The sequence below is a fragment of the Rhinoderma darwinii genome, chromosome 2 (genome assembly GCF_050947455.1).
Source record: "Rhinoderma darwinii isolate aRhiDar2 chromosome 2, aRhiDar2.hap1, whole genome shotgun sequence".
Lineage (NCBI taxonomy): Eukaryota > Metazoa > Chordata > Amphibia > Anura > Rhinodermatidae > Rhinoderma > Rhinoderma darwinii.
The window spans coordinates 107,203,073-107,221,174 of record NC_134688.1 but is presented as its reverse complement, the minus strand read 5'-3'; the positions used below and the strand labels follow the sequence as shown (position 1 = coordinate 107,221,174).

At 41.8% G+C, this 18,102-nt stretch overlaps 1 long non-coding RNA gene across 1 annotated transcript in view; it reads left to right on the top strand.

The window, feature by feature from the left end:
- LOC142740753 (uncharacterized) overlaps positions 1–17,865 on the top strand; it is a 35,939-nt gene extending 18,074 nt beyond the window's left edge. Inside the window, exon 3 of the long non-coding RNA XR_012880872.1 lies at positions 17,765–17,865. This is a non-coding gene — a long non-coding RNA (uncharacterized LOC142740753). The remainder of the gene's footprint in view (positions 1–17,764) is intronic.
- The last annotated feature ends 237 nt before the right edge of the window (positions 17,866–18,102 follow it).

The window sequence follows — 18,102 nt, the reverse complement described above, 5'->3', positions numbered from 1 at the left end:
AAGATCCTCCGAATAGTCCACCTTAGTGCGATATAGTTCCTTATAAAATGATGTCAACACACCTAATATATCCCCTGTTTCTCCAACCAGATTCCCACTTGCTGTCTGTAGCTGATGGATGAACGCACTCTCCCGCGCCGGCCGTGCAATATTTGCTAACAATCTGCCCGTCATTTCACCCTCTTCGTAATATTTTTGTTGCAAAAACAATCTTTTATTAGCTGCCTGCTCCATCTGATGTTCCCTAAGCAATTTTTGAGCAGCCTTCCATTGGGCTAAGGTTTCCGCCGTGTTATTGGTAACGTGGCTCACCTCTGTTATTGTCACCCGGTCTGTCAAATGTTGTCCCACTTGCCTTGTCTTAGTTTTTATGTGTGTGATCTCCCTTATATACACCCCCCTTATATTCGCCTTCATAGCATCCCATAGAATATCTGTAGGAACCGTACCCTTATTAAATTCGAAATATTCTCTCAGGCTCATAGTTATGATCTCCTCTCCCACCAAGCGTATCCAAAATGGGTTGAGCCTCCAATGCATTCTCAGCCCCCCCGTCTGTAACCCTGTTCGGAGTTTTAACAACATTGGAGAGTGATCCGACAGTGATCGCGGTAAATATTCCACCCCCTCCACACATTCCATCCCCATTCCATTATTAAACATTAGATCTATTCGGGACAGTGTTCCATATGTAGATGAGACACACGAGTATTGCGTAGTAGAAGGCCACTTTACCCGCCAAATATCCGTGAGCCCAACTTCCGTCATGTATTTACCAAACCTCGTTAGACAAATATCTCCCCCCCCCCCCCGTTTGGAAATTTATCCCACCCCTTATCCATTATGTTGTTAAAATCTCCCATCAATATGGTCGGTATCATAGGCCATCCCGCCAGTTTCTCCAACACCTCTCTTATTGGGACCACAGAATACGGGGGTGGCACATACATCACCACAATTATACATTCCCAATTAAACAATTTACAATGCACCCCGACATATCTACCTTCCCTATCCTTAAAGGAGTCTAAACAGCTAAACGGCACATCTCTATGAACTAGGAGGCTAACCCCCCTTGAGTATGTAGAATGGAAGGAATGGAAGCTGTGTTGTATCCACACCCTATGCGCCTGTTGCACCGTATCAGCAGTGAGATGTGTTTCCTGTAAGCCCATCACTCCAGCAGACTGCCCTTTCATATAATCAAATATAGCTCGCCTTTTAGTTATCTCCCCCATACCTCTCACATTCCAGGACAACAAATTCACCCTACCCCCCATCTGAACATTTCTTGCTTTTGACAGTGGTTATTCCTGTTACCTCCAGTGGCCATCAGAGCGTACTGTGTTTCAACCTCCCTTTCCCTCCAAAACCTTTCCCCTCCCCCCACCCTATCCCCCCCAACTTTCCATAAACATACCCTCCTAAGAGGGCCCGGGCTAGCGAAGAAACCTTCACCGCTATGACCCCACAGCTTCCCACTCGCTTTGTAGAGACACATTCTGTTTCCCTACAGTTTTATCCTTCAGAACCAAGAACCTCCCGCTACCTCCTCCTCAATAAACAATTAGTATTTTTATAACTCCAACATCCCATTCTGCCCTTAAACTGCCAGCACTTTCTTCTCCTGCAACTATCAATGACATATGGACCGTAGCCCAACCTTTTAGCAACATATAAATGCATAACAACAAGGCTTTATGCCCTCATGTAACTCATCTTCCTCCTTGCAAAGCAGAGTCCCCTCTTTAATCCTCCGCCTGTTGATCACACCGCTGCCTCCTCTCGATCCTGCAGTAAGCGATCTTCATGATTGTCCAGCCATCTGAGTGCATCTTTTGGATTTTCAAAGAATTGCACGGATCCCAATGCCGCCACCCGAAGCTTTGCAGGATACAACATAGAATACTGAACCCGATGGTTCCTCAGCCGCCTTTTTATGTCCAGAAATTGCATCCTCCGCTTCTGGACTTCTGCAGAAAAATCCGGATAAAATGACACCTTTACACCGTTCACCCGAATATCTTGCCTCTCCCGGGCCTGTCGAAGAATTATATCTCTATCTTTATAATGAAGCAGCTTTACCAGAACAGGTCGCGGTGGCCGCCCAGGTGGACCAGGACGCGTGGGCACCCTATGAGCTCTTTCCACTGCAAATAATGGGGTCAGCAACTCTTTTCCAAAAACCTCCAGTAGCCATTTTTCAAAAAAGGAATCCGGATTGGACCCTTCCACTTTTTCAGGAATTCCCACCATCCTCACATTGTTTCGTCTTAAACGATTCTCCAAATCATCAGCTTTAGATAAGAGGTACTTTACATCCTCCGCCACCGCATTTACATCTCTTCTCATGGGCAGCATGCCATCTTCTAAGTTACTGACTCGGCCCTCCACCGCTGTTGTGCGTTCTGACACCTTCTGTAAATCATGGCGTATAATAGACAGATCCTCCTTGATTCCCCCCACCTGACAACTAAGCTTAGCCAGCGTAGAATTACTCAGGCTTACCGCCGAAAAAACATCTGCCAGTGTGGGGCCCTGCTTGTCCAAGTTCTGCGTACCTCCATTCAGTCCTCCTCCTGAATTACTTGGAGCGTCTTCTCCATTTTCCTCCTCCTCCTCTGACTCCATCTGTGCTCGCAGCGGCTCATATCTCGAGCCTGTACGGCCAGCCTGCTCCTTCCCTCCATCCAACCTTCCTCCATCTGCCTCAGGTTTCAAAGGGGTCTTCCTGGCAAAACGCTCCTGCCTGGATGCCGCCGCCCCTCTCACATCCCTGCTCTCTGCATGCGAGCATATGTCGACGCCATCTTGCAGCCCCAGCTCACCGTCCTCTGCCGCCTTAGACTTCCTGGACCGGGTCATAACAGCCTCCTTCGGATCCAAAATCGTGCCTGCAGGATCACCACCTTTTCACCTATCACCTCAGGTATGTCCTCGTTAATATAGTGGAGTCTCAGGATAATTTCCAGGATATCGGCAGCGGGAGCTCCGGTTCCTGCGTCCTCTCACATATGCCGCTAAGCCACGCCCTCTGAAATATCTGGATTTAATTGAACATCCTTCTTTGAACCTGCTCCATGATGTTGGATTTTATTGACAATAGAGACCAATTGCGTGAACTTTTAATACTACAATCGATTGGGGTGGAGATCCCCCCGGGGACTTCCATATCTGTGAGTAACAAATTTACCCCTGAGAAAACTAAATCTATGACAGATCTCTTTTTACTTCTGGAGGACACCTTGAAAAGGGAGGCTCTACAGAACATTGATTGTCGCGTTTTAATGTTTTATATTGATGAGAATATTTCTCCTAGGGGTTTAAGAATTCTGTTTAATAACCCCTACCCCACAGATAAATCAAAAAACGCTAATAAAGTGGTAAAAATAGATCGTTTTAAAAAAATAAAAATAAAAAGCACTGCTGTCACCTACATTATAGCGCCCATCTCCTTATGTAGGAGATAGGGCACTTATAATGTGGTGACAGAGCCTCTTTAATGCAAATGAGTTCGGTTTAACTTATACCCATACGTTTTCCACCAGTTATATTGATTTTTTGGATTTGACTATTGGTTTCGACAAAAAAAAAAAAAAAACAAATTCAGCACTAAAACACATTTTAAAACTGTAGATGTCAATAGTTACATCGACTTTAGGAGTGCGCATTATCCACCATGGATTAAAAATGTCCCCTTCGGACAGTTTAGAAGGGTTAGGAAGAATTGCTCTTCTGACAGTAATGTAATGTCCTGGAAAGAAGATTTAGGGAAAAAAACTTTCCATCGAGCCTTATAAAAGGGGCACGCTCTAGAGCTGCTAAAATAACCCAAGAGGATAGCATTAACCAAGTTAAAACGAAAAAGGAAGGTAAAAATTGCAAAAATCATTTTATTACATCATATAACAGTGGGAACAAATCTGTGAGACTGATCCTGACCAAATATTGGCACATTTTGAAAAATGACCCCTTTTTAAAAGATGTACTGCCTGACAAACCGGCTATCGCTTTCAGACGGTCAAGGAATTTGAGAAGTATTCTTGCCCCCAGCAGAATAGATAATCTCAAACCATCTGCTCAAAATATTTTGCCTTCTTTAATCGGCTCCTATAAATGCAGTCAAGCACGATGTTTATGTTGCAATAATATTGCACATAGAAAGGAAGTTTTTACTTCAACCGTTACTTCTGACACCTTTTCTATTAAATCTTTCCTGAATTGTGGGAGTATATATGTCATATACCTTTTAGAGTGTTCCTGTCGGCTACAATACATTGGGAGAACAATCCAATGTCTACGTAGTAGAATTAATAAGCACAGGTTCAATGTGCTTAAAGGTTTTCTGAAACACAGTGTTTCCCGACACTGTGCTTCGACACATAACTGTAAATTTGATCAAATCAGCATTACTCCTATTGAACAGATATTTCCGAATGTTCCTAACCGTTTTCAAAAACGAAAACGAAGAGAGAATTACTGGATTTTTGGCCGATTGTTGCGGGGGGGGGGGGCGATTGCTATGGCAAATGGAAGCCTAACAAAGGCTTCCTATCTGCCATTACGTTAGCCGATTAGGCCCCGCCCAGAGGCGGAGCATGATCGGCTTGCTGTCAGTGAACAACTGACTGTTCTAATACATTGCACTACATGGGTAGTGCAATGTATTAGAACATCAAACAAACAGTTGGACCTTCAAGTCCCCTAGTGGGACTAAAGAAAAGTGTAAAAAAAAAGTGTAAAAAAAGTAAAAATAAAAGTTGTAAAAATACAATAAAAGTTTCAAATAATAACACAAAACACAATCGCTCTTTTTCCTTTATCAAGTCATTTATTATTGAAAAAAATAATAAAGTCATACATATTTGGTATCGCTGCGACCGTAACGACCTGAACTATAAAAATATTATGTTATTTATTCCGCACAGTGAACGCCGTAAAAAAAAAACTAAAAAATACTGACATAATTGCTATTTTTTGGTCACTTTGTTTTCCAAAAATTGAAATAAAAAATGATCAAAAAGTCGCATGTACCCAAAAATGGTACCTATAAAAACTATAACTCGTCTCGCTAAAAATAAGCCCTCATACAGCTCCGTCAACGAAAAAATTAAAACCGTTATGGCTCTCACAACTTGGCGACAGAAAAAAATCCATTCTCTTTACAAAGGTTATTTTATTGTGCAAAAAGTTGTAAAACATAAAAAAGTTCTATAAATTAGGTATCACCGGAATCGGACTGACCCGCAGAATAAAGGTAACGTGTAATTTATAACGCGTGGTCAACGCTGTATAAAAAGAATTAAAAAAATAATGTCAGAATTGCTGTTTTTTAGTCACCTTGCCTCCCCAAAAAAAAAGGATAACATGTGATCAAAAAGTTGCATGTACCCCAAAATGGTACCAATAAAAGCTACAGCTCATCCCGCAAAAAAAAACAGCCCTCATACCACTACGTCTATGAAAAAATAAAATTAGTTAAGGCTCCAATAAGCCAGGAAATAAAAATATGCAGTTGTGCCGGCCCGAGGGAAACATTTCTTCTGTTTCAAGTGGCGAATAATCAAGGCCCCTAAAATTAGGGAACCAGGAAGGGGAGGGCCCAAACATATCTGCTGAAAGCGAGGGTGCCCGTATTATACCAGGACAACACTTTCCCAGCAAAATTCCTCAAACTGCAAAGGTGCGGAGTGTGGACCAAAAGGGGGATAAGGACACAGTTTATCAGTGCGACACCGGCCTGTGCAGAAAGGATTGTGTCACAGCGTAACACACATCTATGGATTATTTTATTGTTTTTGTTTACCCCATTATTATACCACCTGACTATGCCCCTTATATACTCCGCCCGGCTTACATGTACCCCCACATTATAAACGGAAACACCAGTAAGACTCAATACAAGACTACTACAAGCAAAATCCACACTCCAAAAGCCAAATGGCGCTACCTCCCTTCTGAACCCTACAGTGTGCCCAAACAGCAGTTTACTTCCACATATATGGCATCGCCATACCCGGGAGAACCCTTTTAACAATTTTTGGGGTGTGTGTCTCCAGTGGCACAAGCTGGGCGCCATTGGCATATCTATAGAAAAAAATCCCATTTTCACTCTGCAACATCGAGTGCACACCAATTTCTGCCAATCACCTGTGGTGTTAATATGCTCACTACACCCCTAAGTGAATACCTTGAGGGGTGTAGTTTCCAAAATGGGGTCACTTCTGGGGGGTTCCACTGTTTTGGTCCCACAGGGACTTTGCAAATGCGACATAGCGCCCAGAAACCAATCCAGCAAAATCTGTACTCCAAAAGCCAAATGGCGCTTCTTCCCTTCTGAGCCCTACTGTGTGCCCAAACAGCAGTTTATGACCACATATGTGGTATTGCCATACACAGGAGAAGTTGCTTTACAAGTGTTGTGGTGCTTTTTTTCATTTATTTGTTGAGAAAATGAAACATTTTCAGCTAAAACTACGTCTTATTGAAGAAAAAGGATTTTTTTTAATTTTCACTGCCCAATTCTAATAAAATCTATGAAACACCTGTGGGGTCAAAATGCTCACTACACCCCTAGATGAATTCCTCAAGGGGTGTAGTTTTGTGAATGGAATCACTTTTGGGGAGTTTCCACTGTACTGACACCTTAGGAGCTTTGCAATAGTGACATGGTGTCAAGAAACCAATCCAGCAAAATCTGTGCTCCAAAAGCCAAATGGCGCTCCTTCTCTTCAGATCCTTGCCGTGTGCCCAAACAGCAGTTTATGACCACAAATGGGGTATTGCCGTACTCCAGAGAAATTGCTTTACAAATGTTGTTTGTTTTTTTATTCCTTTTATTTGTTGAGAAAATGAAAAATTTTGAGGTAAAGCTACGTCTTATTGGAAAAAAAGTATTTTTTTTATATTCACTGCCAAATTTTAATAAAATCTATGAAACCCCTGTGGGTTCAAAATGCTCACTACACCCCTAGATGGATTCTTCAAGGGGTGTAGTTTCCTAAATGGAGTAACTTTTTTGGTGTTTTCACTGTTTTGGTCCCTTAGGGGCTTTGCAAATGCGACGTGGTCTCCGCAAACAATTCATGCTAAATTTGAGCTGCAAAAACCAAATGTCGCTCTTTCCCTTCTAAGCGCTGCCGTGTGTCGAAACAACCGTTTATTACCACATGTGGGGTACTGTTTTACTCGGGAGAAATTGCTTTACAAATGTAGTGGTGCATTTTCTCCTTTTAGCCCTTGTGGAAATTAGAAAAAATTAGCTAAACCTACATTTTCTTTGAAAGAATGTAGATTTTCATTTTCACGGCCTACTTCCAATAATTTCTCCAAAAAACCTGCGGGGTCAAAATGCTCACTATACCCCTAGATAATTTCCTCAAGGGGTATAGTTTCCGAAATGGGATCACTTTTGGGGGATTTCCACTGTTTTGGCGCCGCAAGAGCCTTTCAGACCCGACATGGTGCCTAAAATATTTTCTAATAAAAAAGGAGGCCCCAAAATCCTCTAGGTGCTCCTTTGCTTCTGAGGCTGGTGCTGCAGTCAATAAGTGCACTAGGGCCACATGTGGGGTATTTCTAAAAACTGCAGAATCTGGGCAATAGATCTTGAGTTGCGTTTCTCTGGTAAAACTTTCTGTGTTACAAAAAAAATAGATGAAAAATGAATTTCTGCAAAAAAAAAAAGAAATTTGAAAATTTCACATCTACTTTGCCTTAATTCCTGTGAAACATCTAAAGGGTTAAGAAACTTTCTAAATGCTGTTTTGAATACTTTGAGGGGTGAAGTTTTTAAAATGGGGTGACTTATCGAGGGTTTCTAATATATAAGGCCCTAAAATCCACTTCACAACTGAACTGGCCCCTGTAAAAATAGCCTTTTGAAATTTTCTTGAAAATGTGAGAAATTGCTGCTAAAGTTCTATGCCTTGTGATGTCATAGAAAAATAAAAGGATGTTCAAAAAACAATGGCAATCTAAAGTAGACATGTGGGGGATGTTAATTAGCAACAATTTTGTGTGGTATTACCATCTGTCTTACAAGCAGATACATATAAATTTAGAAAAATGCTAATTTTTGCAATTTTTCGCTAAATTTTGGTGTTTTTCACAATTAAATACTTAATGTATCGAGCAAATTTTTCCAGTAACATAAAGTCCAATGTGTCACGAGAAAACAATCTCAGAATCGCTTGGATAGGTAAAAGCATTCCGAAGTTATTACCACATAAAGTGAAACATGTCAGATTTAAAAAAATTGGCTGCCTCCTGAAGGCCAAAACAGGCTGTGTCCTGAAGGGGTTAATCGGCTCCTATAAATGCAGTCAAGCACGATGTTTATGTTGCAATAATATTGCACATAGAAAGGAAGTTTTTACTTCAACCGTCACTTCTGAAACCTTTTCTATTAAATCTTTCCTGAATTGTGGGAGTATATATGTCATATACCTTTTAGAGTGTTCCTGTCGGCTACAATACATTGGGAGAACAATCCAATGTCTACGTAGTAGAATTAATAAGCACAGGTTCAATGTGCTTAAAGGTTTTCTGAAACACAGTGTTTCCCGACACTGTGCTTCAACACAACTGTAAATTTGATAAAATCAGCATTACTCCTATTGAACAGATATCTCGGAATGTTCCTAAGGGTATGTTCACACGAGGGCGTCCGTTACGGCTGAAATTACGGGGATGTTTCAGCCTGAAAACATCCCCGTAATTTCAGCCGTACCGGCATGTGCAGGCGCTTGAACGCCGCGTCGATTACGGCCGTAATTAGCGCTGCTATTCATTGGAGTCAATGAATAACGGCTCCAATTACGGCCAAAGAAGTGACAGGTCACTTCTTTGACGCGGGCGTCTATTTACACGCCGTCATTTGACAGCGGCGCGTAAATATACGCCTCGTGTGAACAGACAAACGTCTGCCCATTGCTTTCAATGGGCAGATGTTTGTCAGCGCTATTGAGGCGCTATTTTCGGACGTAATTCGGGGCAAAAACGCCCGAATTACGTCCGTAAATAGGCCGTGTAAACATACCCTAACCGTTTTCAAAAACTAAAACAAAGAGAGAATTACTGGATTTTGAAACTTGTCACTGTTCATCCGAAAGGTCTGAATGATATTTCAGAAACATCACTTGATTGATTAGCGTAAGTTGTATAAATAATCAATTATTTACTAATTACTTGCTACAAATATATTCTTTAAGTGGTATAATGGAATACTAATGTAAAGTAGACCTGTTGAGTTATTTAGTTGACTCACCTTGTCAGCCGCCCTGTACGATTGTTCCTTCCAATCTTCCCCGACTTCAGTAGCTGAGTATGTAAGTTTGCTTTTTATAACACTGTTTATGTTTTATTAGTTCCTGTGCGACCATTGTAGCCCCGTAATTTATTATATTATTATGATTGTGTGATATGTATATTCTATAATGATTGCTATTTATTTTATGTCTTTATGCATTAATGTTAAGTATCACCTTTGTTAAGGTTTACATTGAATTTTTTATGTATTTAATTGTTCGGTTTTATAAACTTTGACCTGCAGGATGACGTCACCAGGGTACTTTGACCCCGGTTACATTGGCGGTTTTTTCAACAACGTGTTGTATTTAAGTAGTGCTGTTTGTACAGTCATTTTATATGGCCCGATGAAGATGCCGGTGCGGCATTGAAACGCGTAGCCTGAATACAATAAAGAGTTTTTCTATTAACCTTTCTTCCATTAACCCCTTAAGGACCCAGCCACTTTTGGACCTTATGACACAGCCTAATTTTTTAAATCTGACATGTGTCACTTTATGTGGTAATAACTCCAGAATTCTTTTACCTATCCGAGCGATTCTGAGATTGTTTTCTCGTGACATATTGTACTTTATGTTAGTGAAAAAAATTGGTTGATAAATTGAATATTTATTTGTGAAAAACACCAAAATTTAGAGAAAATTTGCAACATTTTTCTAAATTCAAATGTATCTGCTTGTAAGACAGACAGTAATACCACACAAAATAGTCACTAGTTGTCATTACCCATATGTGTACTTTATGTTTGCATCATTTTTTGAACATCCTTTTATTTTTCTAGGACGTTACAAGGCTTATAAGTTTAGCAGCAATTTCTCATATTTTCAAGAAAATTTCAAAAGGCTATTTTGTCAAGGACCAGTTCAGTTCTGAAGTAGCTTTGAGGGCCTTATATATTAGGAACCCCCACAAATCACCCCATTTTAAAACTGCACCCCTTAAAGTATTCAAAACAGCATTTAAAACGTTTCTTAACCCTTTATGCGTGTCACAGGAATTAAAGCAAAGTGTAAGGCAAATTTGCAAATGTCATTTTTTTTGCAGAAATTCCATTTTAATCCATTTTTTCCTGTAATACTGAAGGTTTTTACAAGAGAAATACAACTGAATATTTATTACCCTGATCCTGAAGTTTTTAGAAATATCCCACATGTGCCCCTAGTGCGCTACGGGCCTGAAACAAAAGCCCCAGAAGCAAAGGAGCACCTAGAGGATTTTTCAGCCTTCCTTTTCTTAAATTTCAGGCACCATGTCAGGTTAGAAGAGGTCTTGTGGTGCAAAAACAAAGGAAACCCCCCAAAAGTGACCCCATTTGGGAAACTACACCCCTAGAGGAATTCATCTACGAGTGTAGTGATTATTTTGACCACACAGGTGTTTCATAGATTTCATTAGAATTGGGCAGTGAAAATGAGAAATTACATTTTTTTTCCACTAAGATGTAGCTTTAGGTCAAAATGTTTCATTTTCTCATCAAATAAAGGAGAAAAATCACTGTTACATTTGCAAAACAACTTCTCCAGAGTACGGAAATACCACATATGTGGTAATAAACCACTGTATGAATACACATCAGGGCTCAGAAGGGAAGGCACGCCATTTAGCTTTTGGAGTACAGATTTTGCTGGATTAATTTCTCTGCACCATGTCTCATTTGTAAAGCTCCTAAGGTACCAGAACAGTGGAAACCCCCCAAAAGTGACTCCATTTGGGAAACTACACCTCTAGAGGAATTCAACTAGGGGTGTAGTGAGCATTTTGACCCCACAGGTGTTTCATAGATTTCATTAGAATTGTGCAGTAAAAATGAAAATTTGCATTTTCTCAACAAATAAAGGAGAAAAAGCACCGTAACATTTGTAAAACATTCTCTCCAGAGTAGGGAAATACCCCCATATGTGGTAATAAACCACTGTATGAATGCACATCAGGGCTCAGAAGGGAAGGAGCGCCATTTGGCGAGCAGATTTTGCTGGATTGGTTCTTCTGCACCATGTCGCTTTTGCAAATCCCTTGGGTACCAGTACAGTGGAAACTACCCAAAAGTGATGCCATTTGGCAAACTACACCCATTGAGGAATTCATCTAAGGGTGTAGTGAGCATTTTGACCCCACAGGTGTCTCATAGATTTTATTACAAATGGGCAGTGAAAATGAAAAATTACATTATTTTCCAATAACACGTAGCATTAGTTCAAAATGTTTCATTTTCTCAACAAATAAAAGAGAAAAAGCACCACAACATTTGTAAAGCAACTTCCCCAGAGTAGGGAAATACCCCACATGTGGTCAGAAACTGCTATTTGGACACACAGCAAGGCTCTAAAGGGAAGGAGCGCCATTTAGTATTTGGAGTGGAGATTTTACAAGATTCGCTTTTTGACAGCATGTTGCATTGAGCTATAGTACAAGCACAGTGGTACCCCCGAAAAATTACCCCATTTTGGAAACTAGATCCCTCAAAGAATTTATCTAGGGGTGTAGTGAGCATTTTGACCGCACAAGTGTTTTGCAGAAATGAGTAAACAATAGATGTTGCAGATTGAAAATTGCCGTTTTCCACAGATATGCCATTTCAGTGCCCAATGTGTTGTGCCCAGCTTGTGCCACCGTAGACACACATCCCATAAATTGTTAAGCGGGTTCTCTAGAATACAGTAATACCCCATATGTGGTCATAAATTGCCGTTTGGGCACACTGCCAGGCTCAGTTGGACCACCATTTGGCTTTTGAAGCGCAGATTTTGCTTGGTGTTTTACTGGTATTTCAGCTTATAATGTGGGGGCATATGTAAACTGGGCGAAGTACATCAGGGTATATGTAAGCTGGGCGGAGTACATGAGGGTATATGTAAGCTGGGCGCGGAGTACATCAGGGTATATGTAAGCTGGGCGGAGTACATCAGGGTATATGTAAACTGTGCGGAGTACATCATGGTATATGTAAACTGTGGAGTACATCAGGATATATGTAAACTGTGGAGTACATCAGGGTATATGTAATATGTGCGCGTACATCAGGCTATATGTAAGCTGTGAGGAGTACATCAGGGTATATGTAAGCTGGGCGGAGTACATCAGGGTATATGTAAGCTGTGCGGAGTACATCAGGGTATATGTAAGCTGTGCGGAGTACATCATGGTATATGTAAACTGTGGAGTACATCAGGATATATGTAAACTGTGGAGTACATCAGGATATATGTAAACTGTGGACTACATCAGGGTATATGTAATATGTGCGGGTACATCAGGCTATATGTAAGCTGGGCGGAGTACATCAGGGTATATGTAAGCTGGGCGGAGTACATCAGGGTATATGTAAGCTGGGCGGAGTGCTTCAGGGTATATGTAAGCTGGGCGGAGTACATCAGGGTATACGTAAGCTGGGCAGAGTGAATCAGGGCATAATAGGATGAAGTAATAATGGGGTGAATGAATAATCCATGGATTGGTGTGGTACGCTTTTAACCAATCCTTTATGCACAGGCCGGGTTATTGGGTATTGTGCAAAATATCTGCGCTCCGTTATTGCCTAATCTTTGACTTCTTCACTAGCCCCATAAGCAGCACAAGTCCCTAAAGTTTCCTCATCTCCGCTGCATCTACAGGGTCCACCTGGGGGGTCCAGCAAATGACAATGTGGGGTATTTAGTCAAATTCTACTGGACCTAAAAAATGAGTCTGGGCCGTCATTTAGAATCATTTTGTATCATTGCGTTTTGAGAGACATAACGTGTTATTTTTCCGTTGACGGAGCTGTGTGAGGGCGCGTTTTTTTGTGCAACGAGCTGTAATTTTTATTGGTTCCATTTTGGGGAACATGCGATTTTTTTATCACTATTCCATTTTTTGGGAGATGAGGAAACCAAAAAACAGCCATTCTAGCACGTTTCTATTTTGTTTTTTTTTACAGTGTTCACCGTGCAGTATAAACAACATGTTAACTTTATTCTGCGGCGCGATGCGATTACAGCGACACCAAATTTATATAGTTTTTTTACGTTTCACTACATTCCCACAATAAAAATACTATTTTCTAAAAAAAAATCATGTTTTAATGTCGCCATTTTCTGACAGCCATAACTTTTTGATTTTTTAGTTGATATCGCTGCGGGACGGCTTGTTTTAATGCGTGACAAACTAGTTTCTATTGGTACCATTTTGCGTTACTTGCAACTTTTTGATCACTTTTTGTTACATTTTTTTTGAGACAAGATGACCAAAAAATAAAATGCTGTCATTGTTTTTTATTACAATTTTTTACGGTTTTCAACGTGCGGTAAAAATAATGTGACATTTTTATAGATCAGGCCGTTCCGAACGCGGCGATACCTATTATGTATAGTTTTTTTTCATGTTTTATTTTTTTTTCTAATAATAAAGGAGTTGATCAGGGAAACAGGGCAAGTGTTGTTTTTATTATTTATTTATTAATTTATTTATTTTTCTTTCACATTTTTTTTTTACATTTTTTACTTTTTCTTTTACACTGACCTGTGGACTTGAAGATCTGGTCTTCTGATCCCCGGTACGATACACTGCACTACTTATGTAGTGCAGTGTATTGTAACTGTCATTCTTCAACTGACAGTTAGCGTATTAGGTCCTGCTTAGGGCAGGACCTAATAGGCTACCGTACCTGGGCAACCAGGAAGCCTAGCAACGGCTTCCTGGTTGCCATAGCAACAATCGCCACCCGCGATCCATCGCGGGGGGGGGGGGCGCGGAGGGTACAGAGGGAGCTCCCTCCCTCTGTAAACCACTTCAATGCGGCGGACGTCATTGACAGCCGCATTGAAGGGGTTAAATGGCTGCGATCGGCGGTAACAGCCATTGCAGCGGCATGTCAGCTGTGTATAACAGCTGACAGCCGCTGAAGATAAAGCGAGCACAGCTCCTGTGCCGGGCGTAACTGTATGCCCGAGTGCGGGAAATCACTTGCTATTTGGACATACAGTCACGCCAGTGTGCGGGAAGGGGTTAATTAGTTGCAGCGCCGCATATGATCCATTTTTACTTACAAATTATTTACATTGCTATCGTGGTGACCAGCTGGTCCTACCGGCTCTGGATCTTGGCAGCAGCACTATCTACAACCAGCGGTTTTAACCATTCATTGGTGTGCCTATTCATCTGATTTTTGGTGAGCATTCATTTGCTTGTAATCGACAGTAAAATGTTGGTTTTTACGTGCTCTTTTTCTCTTTTTTTCTCTTTTTCTCCATCCTCCATTGTCTCTCCTTTACTTTTCCCTCCTGACCCCAACTTCTGTAGGGTTTGTTAACTTTTTTATTCACCATGCGTTTTTGCCGTGATTTTCGTAAATCTCTGCAAAAATGGCGTGGTTTTGCCGCGATTATGAAACTTGCAGCAAAACCGCACCATTCATATCACAAATTCGAAGATTGCTCAAAAAAATTAGTACAAGACACATAAAAACATTAGGCTTAATTCACACAGTGCGGTCAAATCACATCATCTGCTGCGATTGTGTGAAGACCGTGGCAAAAAACGCAATTTGACCGCACTGTGAATGCTGTATATCCTAATATCACAAGTAGCAAGAAAACATAGGTATGATGAGCCAGTAGTTCTTTAAATTATTACTTGATTAATAACTACTAAGTGGTGCCTTTATCCATTATATGATTACGGTTCAGTGCCGTAAGACTTACAGGGAGTTCACACAGTCTTTTGGCACTGTTTTTGATGAGAAAACCACGTCGGAAATTGCGCCAAAAACGTCCGAAATCGCCTCCCATTGATTTCATTGAGAGGCGGAGGCGCTTTTTCCTGCAAGAGGAAAACAATGCTCGCTGGAAGAAAAAGTGTTGTGTTCTTTCTTCAGGCGTTTCGGTCTCTGACCTCCCATTGACATCAATGGGAGGCAGAGAAAGCGTTTTCCACAGTGGTATTTGCCTGCAGCGCTCAATGGTTGAGGCCAAAAAACGTGGCAAGTGTTTTGCCGGCAAGTCGAGATCTGCCCCAAAATTCCTGAAGGACTTTTGAGGCAGATTTTTCTACCTGCAAAAAACTCTGTGGGTACTAGGCGTTAGTATTTAACAATAAAGTAATTACTGAAATTAATTCACAAACTACTGGCTTCCTCCTGTAGCGCTCATCATACCTGTGTTTTCTTGCTACTTGGGATATTACTATTTGGACAGTGGATTAGCTAAAGGGGGTCACAGCTGTCGAAATTGAGACTAGGCCCCGAAGTCAGGGGGCCCGCAGCCCCACGCACCACGTCTATTCACAGTTACTATAGTAACTGGGGCCTATGTAATAAACCACACATGCACATGTTACTATAGTAACAGCATGTAAGGGGGTCGAATATTGTACTTCCCCTTACGTAAAAGAACTTAGTGTATGCTTTTTATTAAGTCTGTTCCATTGTCTATTTGTTTTGCCGTGTATGTATTGCATGTGTATCTGCTGTAATAATTTACTTTGGCCTCTAGATAGCTCCATACTGGCAGGAAGAGATAGGAAGGAGGAAGTGACATGCAGTGCAGTGTGACTGGAGAATGTCTGAGAGGGGCCTGCTCTGAGTATTTCAGCAAGGAGGCCCTACACACTGACACCATGGAGTAAGCGGGTGAGCTGTAATAGACACACGTGGCAAGGGTTTGAATGAGGGACCAGAAAACCCTGAATACTGAGTGGTACAACTAGGTCCGAGTAATGACATGTAGATTCAAGCCAGTTTATGGAACGGTGAGCAGTAAAGACTTGTCCTCCCCTTTTGATAGCCAGGGACTGTTCTCCTGAGGACACAGGTGAAGTAAGTGACCAGAATAGACGGCCACCCGGATCACAGATAAAGGTGTGTGTGCAGTGATTTGATATGCCAGGTGGGGCGGGAGCTGCCAAGGACTGTAAATACTCGAATTGCTAAGCGGGGCATAAGCCGCAGAGTACTGCTCGAACTGTATGCCAGACGGGACGGGAGCCGTCAAGGGCTGCAAACAGCCGGATTGCCAAGCAGGACGGGAGCCGCTGAATAGGCCTAAGTGCTGGATTGCCAGGCGGGGCAGGAGCCGTCAAGGGCTGTAAACACCCGGAATGCAAAGCGGAGCAGCAGCCGCTGAATAGACATAAGTGCTGGATTGCCATGCGGAGCACAAATCATCAAGGGCTGGTAATGACCAGGTTGTCATAATCACCATCAGCCAATGTATATAGTTGCATTTATTAAGAGACTGTATTATTGCATTTGTAACGTTCAAGAATTTTGCCTCTCCAAGAGAGTTCATCTCCAGTAAAGTTTGAACATTGAATCAACTGTGTCTGCGATATTCTTGTACCTGTATAATGCGGGCCTGCAATTTCTCCTGGTGTGGACTATTTAGTTGCAAACCAGACTTGATAAGTTAGCCACGTGCGGCTGCTGTTCCCCCCATGCACCTTCTAACAAGCATACTTACCCTGCTTGTTCCTAAGCGCAGCGCTGCTCTGGATATCTTTCATTGTCACAGTGCTACGTGCGCCGCGCACAACCTCATGACGCTGAATGGTGTCAGGACCTGCACTTGCCCCAGAGCTGAAGAGGAGGGTAAGTATAAGATTATTGTCTGCTGGGGCCCTGTATCTAAGCCTACCATGTGGTAGGCTTAGATACAGGGCCCAACAGACAGTATCACTTATGGTGTAATACTTTCTGCTGGGCTCTGTATCCGGGCCTGTATTTGCCACTAGGCACTAGCGCTCTGCCCGGGGACTCCAGCACTGTTCCTGTCGTTACTGTCCATATATGGACAGTGATGTCGGGAGCTCCCCGAGTTTAAGCTTAACATACCTGTAACGGATGCCATTCAGTTGCATCCGTCACCCATTGGCTCCCAGGCCAAATTCACATCTGTGTTGGAGGCACTGTTAGAGGCCTCCATCACAGATTCCGCCGAAAATACCAGCATGCTTCGCTATTGTTTCGGGTAAAACCACAGACACCCCAACGAAACCCAAGTCTTTTGCACTTCTAACGTTTACGTTGTTTTGCTCCTCTGACTGAGCAGAGCAACGGAATGCCGAATTAAGATATGAACAGGGCCTTACCTGGTTACTAGCGATCATTCATCTACTTTTGAAAGTAGGTTAATGACCGCTAATAACTTCTATTGCAGGGATTCCTTTGTATCTGATGGAGTCCCCGCACTCGTTTTTTAGTGGTGCACAGGCCGAGATGCACCAAAAATCACGAGCCTCAGTTAACGAAGCAATGACAGCTCTAAGCTTTCATTGGTTAGTTTACATCACGTGGAGCCCGGCACCTCAGTTCATTGTCCTACTTTTAAAAGTAGGCCAATGACCCGGGGATAACCTGGGACCAATGAGAGCTTAGAGCTGTCGCTGATTCGTTAACTGTTAACGGACCCAGGAATGTAAGTATAATAATTGTTTTGCCTTTTGTAATGTTACTAACTGTTTGTTTTTTTGTGTTATTTTACAGGTTCGGTCGTTGGACTACGTTGGATTCGAGGACTACTTCGATGCCGGCCTTTTTTATTTGAAATAAAATGGTTAACGAGGGTTGTGTAGGGGTTTTAATTCACTGAAGTAATTAATGAGTAAAATTTTTAATTTTTATTAAATAACTCTCTAAAAACAGGGGTACAGTCACCACTGTGAATAAAGCCCCACCGTGTTTGTTTAAAATCGTATTAAATTGTAAATAACAATCTCCAGTTCATTTGTGAACCCTCCTCTGATTGTACTTGAAAGATATAGATTGGATCAGCGTTTAACATTGGTGTGTCAGTGTATGGGAACCTGCAAAAACACTGGAGC